We start from the raw sequence: 6,023 nt of genomic DNA on the forward strand, positions 1-6,023 counted from the left end.
TGTGTGTGTGTGTGTGTGTGTGTGTGTGTGTGTGTGTGTGTGTGTGTGTGACACACACACACACACACACACACACACACACACACACACACACACACACACACACACACACACACACACACACACACACACACACACACACACACACACACACACACACTCACTCACGCACACACACACGCACGCACGCACACACACACACACACACACACACACACTCACAGCAGGGCAACCGTCTGGAACTTAGACCACAAGACTGCCTCGTTACACTAACACACACAATAGCACAGTCTGACCACATACAGTGCACGCAAGGTAGGCATGACATGTGTGTGTATGTGTGCGCGACTGCATGTGTGTGCATGTGTGTGGGCACATCCTCTTCTGAGTACTTTAACGTCTCAAGAGTATTCCAAACAATGTTAGTAGCATTAGCTGTATATAATTAGTGTGCTACTGGTGTAATCTCTTCTACAAACCTTGGGCATTAGATCTTGAAACGGTTTCTGGCTGTCGAAAATACATTCTGGAACACCAGTTTGATTATATGGCATCTTATTTGCCAGTAGCATGTTATATCAAAATTTGTCCAGCAGAGGGCAAGCTAATGACACGTTATGGAGTTTTCCCATTGTGAATTCTCTGCATTCACTGCAGTTGGATAACGTCACTGTCTGTTCATGACTGATCCATAACCTTAGAGGACACACATGCATTCTGCTTGGCCAGTTTGGAAACGTGCATTCAACTTAGTGTTCAACTCATACGTGCACACATTTGGGACGAATTGGAATGAGATCTGTCGGGTACAATGATTTTCATTGGTCGCATGCTTAGAAATACGACAAAGTAGGCCTATAATACAGTGAATTATTAAAATAACATTAATATTACTTTAATACATAGTAGGCCTACTAGTGTATCTCTATACTAGACTGTGTGAGGTAATGAAACTGCTACCCGTTGCCAAATTTGATCTTTTCATGAATAGTTACTAAGTAATAAACCAATATGTACTAGTATGGCCAAAGTGCAGTCAGTTTCGCAGCTAAAAATGTCTATTTCTGGACATTCAAAATGGCGGACACAGAGAAGATCCCCCTTTTCATGTATGCAAGGTGTCCTTTTCCCTGTCATTATGAATATGAGAATTTGATGGTGGTGTTAAGTATTCATGAAAAAGGTAACATTTGTGGTGAATGGGCAGCATGAATTCTGGGGGGGGGGAAAAAACTATGGAAATATTACGCAGTGCACCTTAAAAAAAAAACACTTTCAATGCATATTTCCAATACGTTTTTTTTAAGCTTTAAATTTGAGAGCAGGGCATGAAAGCTATCAAGTCAGGAAGGCTTGGACATTCTGTGACACATCATCTCTATAGCAAGTCTGCACAGACAAGTGGTGCGATAACACAGTGATTGAGATGTTGCTACAGGAAATCTCCACGTATTGCATCAGCTCATATCACATATTGCTGTCTGACCAAAAGAAGAAAAGAAAAGACAGAAGTTGGTAGAAATGTGGTGTATAGGCGGAAACTTTGGGTAGGGTTTGGGCAGTGGGGAGAGAGAATGAGACAGAGGGGGAGAGAGGGAGGATGAAAGGATAGTACTACACACTTAAAGGCACACTGTGTGAGATTTTTAGTTGTTTATTTCCAGAATTCATGCTGCCCATTCACTAATGTTACCTTTTTCATGAATACTTAACACCACCATCAAATTCTAAGTATTCATTATGACTGGAAAAAAATGCATTTTTCATACATGAAAAGGGGGATCTTCTCCATGGTCCGCCATTTTGAATTTCCAAAAATAGCCATTTTTAGCTGCAAAAATGACTGTACTTGGACCATAGTAGAAAATATTTGTTTATTACTTAGTAAAATGTCATGTTAAGATCTAATTTGGCAATAGGCAGCCCAGTTTCAATGAGCAGCATAGTTGCAGTACCTTTTTTGACCATTTCCTGCACAGTGTCCCTTTAAGAAAGGAGGAGAGACATAGAGCACCTGTGTCCTCTCACAGTTACAGCATATGAGGCAGTTGTGATATTTTGAATTTACGTACATACATTGGAGTACACTTTAGGCCTATGTGTATGGAATTAACACCAAAGAATCGTCTATTAAGAGTAAGATAAGTCAAACTCTGCCCATCCAATGCAAAAGAGTGTGTTCAAGTTCGGTCTCCTAAGGGGGTGTTGTCCCCTCCTTCATTTTCTCTTTGTGTGGTGTTTGGTGGTGGCACTACCGCCATCTAGAGTGCTAAGGGAACTCCATTTATTCTCAACTATAATGCAACTGTAACCAAAGGTCTCCTAATCGAAGGTCTACTAAAGGGGCATTCACGTGACATCACGGATCGCAGAAAAGTACGAGGTTACTCTAATAGACTATTGTAAACACTGCACAACCTACTGTGTACACCGCACAGACACCTTTCTCTTGGAGAGTTTTGAAATGAGTTACTTTTGGAAATGGGCTTGTTCATGATGGCGCATGCTGCAGCAATCAGCACAGCGTGCATGCGCACAGCAAAATTTCTACAATGCATTCTGGTTAGGAATTACTGATCAGAATGCACTGTGATTGCGAAGTGTGCATGTGCGCTGCACAAATTGTTCCAGCATGCGGCATCTGAAATGAAGTTTTTACTGTAAGCAAACACAAGACACCAAGTCACAGGAGGAGTCGTGTCGCAATTCACCATTTATTTATTGAATAAATCTGGAGAGAAACACCAAAAGTCAGTTAGGTTACAATCAAGAGCATCCGCCGAGGGATACCACCATGCAGACCCCCTCCCAGACCAAAAAAACAAACAAAAGCAAAAACGAGAACAGAATGAAAGGGGAAAAAAGAAACACTCCTTCAACAATAGCACCAAATTAGCACGTGGGTAGCTCATTCCATGGAAAAAAATATATATATTTATTTATATACTTATATAAATAAATTAAAACAAAAATGAAAAAAATACAAAAAGCAATGGACTTTTTTTTAAACGCGTCTACACATCCTAGCAGATTTTAGGGTCCTTCCATTTAAATTTTTCTTATAATTTCTCTAGAAATAATAAAAAACAAAATAAGAGAGACAAGCTTTCCCTCAGGACTGGGGCAGAATAGAGCATCCAACTTGCGCATGCCGATAACTAGATATAAAAATCACAAATTCAAGTAACATTGAAGTACGACAGAACAGTGTGTCCAAAAAACAAGACAGGGAGCATCGCACAGACTCTACGCAGGCAGTAGAAGACTTTATGAGGACAACACAACCACGGCGTCCTCTACCTACACGTGTGGAGTTTAGAAAAATCAAAAGGCTCAACTGAAAAATGAAAAAATATTTATGATAATCGAGAGGATTGGAAGGGAAGGAAGAGAAACTAAAGAGGAAGTAAAAGCAGGAGACGGGTTGTGGAGGTGTAGAAATACTGGCACTATAAGTTCGACGTTGATTATTCTACTCTTCAGATCAGCAGCCCACGATGAGAGAACTCAATCAATTCAGCTATCGGTCAATTAACCAATGACTCAATTAATCAATCAACAGATTGGTCACCTTAGGGTCGCTGCGTCTGGTGTCCAAAAGACGACCTACAGTATACGTGAACAAAAACCTACTGCATAAAAAAAACTCAACAGAAACCAACCCTGCATTATCAATATTATTATTTTTCTTTTAAATATAGCAGTTGAACTTTAAATAAAAAACAAGTTACAATTTCCATTCATGAACGGAAAGGAAAACTAAGTTAAATAGAGGGTGCTTAGTTGCGAGCTAGAGACGGTCGGTCAGTCGGTCACAGGCCTAGTCCATATCAAGTGCATGATGTCATATGGCAGCGACAGAGGAAGGGCCAACCATAGAGCTTGAAAGAAAACACACTAGAATGGGCACGGCCCCTGTTGTTATGGCAATCCTGGCTGCCATCTTTTGTAGGTAGACCTGTGCTCAGCTGTCAATGTAAATGAAAGGGAAAACAAGTTCATCTCTGTCAAAATGCCCTTGTACTGAGGAAACATCCATTGACACAGTAAAACAGGGCAATATTTGAGATATCTACCCAGATATCTACCTAATATGAATAGTTTTTTTTTTATGTATTCATTTTTACTTTTACAAATTGTATCAATTCACATTACTGAGGTAGATAACCTGACATTTCAAATATTGTCCTTGTTTAATGGGTCACTTGATATGTTCCCAGTATTAATCCATTTTTCGACCAAGCTGAGCCTGTGCCCCATTGATTTGCACTGAATGCCGAGCAGAGGTCAAACTAACAAAGATGGCAGCGGAACTCTTCCTGTGTGGTCAGCCAATGCGTTTTCAAGCTCTATGGGGCCAACATTACGTCCGCAGAAACGAAGCCAAGAGAAGCAGCAGTAACAGTTCAGAGGGGCAGCTTAATGCAACACAAACAAACAGACATCCATACATAACACACAATTAATGCAGCTTTATAAAGGACGACATTTCAGGAAAAGAAAACAAAATATAGTTTAAGAACTCAAAAAAGGCAAAAGAAATGTGCTCTTGAGGGTAATACTACACTTAAATCATATCTGAAGGAGACACAAACACATAAATATCTTTATATAGTTTTTTTTTCTTTTCTTTTTTCTCCTTCTGCAATGTTGTGATGGCTCAAGCCAATGACAGGTGCTACCAACCAAAGTGAGGGGGAAAAAAAAGAAAATAAATGACCCTCACATAGCGTATTCAGGCCGACTGAGAACCGTGCCGGTGCCCGTTCCCGCACCCTAATTGCGAGCCGGCCGTCGTGTTCGCGCCACAGATTTTAGCGTTCACAAACCGGAAAGTTGGTTTGCAATGCAAACCCGCAAAATACTAGATTTTCTCTGCGAACCGTGACGACAGCGTGGCCGTCAGCAGGGTGACACAATCACGTGCAGGAAAAGTTCAGAGCTCGGTATGAACACGGGCGTTTCGCAGATAAGCACTTAAGTGCCGAACGTAACTAGTGCGGGCACCGGCTCCGGCCCCGTTCTGGTCAGCCTGAAAACCCTCACACAGAACAGCAGGAAGGACAAAGAAGTGTTTCCACGGTGACAAGCGAATCATCTGAAAATGACAAGACACAGGGGAGACGAGAGTGGTGTTGTTGCAAGTGAAAAGTGGAAAACAGACAGTCTGTATTTCTTGTGTGTGTGTGTGTGTGTGTGTGTGTGTGTGTGTGTGTGTGTGTGTGTGTGTGTGTGTGTGTGTGTGTGTGTGTGTGTGTGTGTGTGTGTGTGTGTGTTTGCGTGCGTGTGCGTGTGCGTGCGTATTACACGTGTTAATGTGTGTAAGGGTTTGTTCTCCTTGGCAGAGGCTGTTCTTCCCACACATGGCAGCAGAACTCTGGGCCAGATCTGGGCCGCGACTCAGCTGGAAGCTGGCGATGGCAAAAACAAATCTGGGCCAGAGACTGACTGGAGCCCGATGTGATGGGCTTTAGCCTCACTAGTAGAGCCTATAACTGAGGCCCAGGAGGATATAACACGACCGAACTGGACCCCCTGGTCCAATCAGAGGCGATTCTAGTGTCAGTGGGGGCCCCAAGCAAAAACCCTAAAGAATGGACATTGGAAACAAATCACTATTATAGTTTAAAGTGGAGCTGTTTTTCACCATCTAGAAGCTTGGGGGCCCCAAGCGGCTGCCTGCCTAGCCTGGTGACAAAATGCGCCACCTGGTCCAATGTCCTAGATCTAGAGCAGAACCTGACTAGATTGGGGCTCAGGTCGGTACTTATCCTGGGGTGATGGTTTAGAGGAGAATCCAAACTGACTGACCCGACCAAGTTGCGGGTTCTGCTCACACCCGACTGACCCAACCCGACCCGATGTGGGTTCTGTCCTCAGAAGAGTCTGTAGCTTAATGCGGACGTGGACACAGGTCACCACCAAGAGCACCACTTCAAAAAAACAGAAAACAAAACCAAAAAAAAAGAAATAAGAAGAAATAAAAGAGAGAGGAAACAAAAATGACAATAAAACTGATGCTA

This window comes from Engraulis encrasicolus, chromosome 18, assembly GCF_034702125.1.
Source record: "Engraulis encrasicolus isolate BLACKSEA-1 chromosome 18, IST_EnEncr_1.0, whole genome shotgun sequence".
Taxonomy (NCBI): domain Eukaryota; kingdom Metazoa; phylum Chordata; class Actinopteri; order Clupeiformes; family Engraulidae; genus Engraulis; species Engraulis encrasicolus.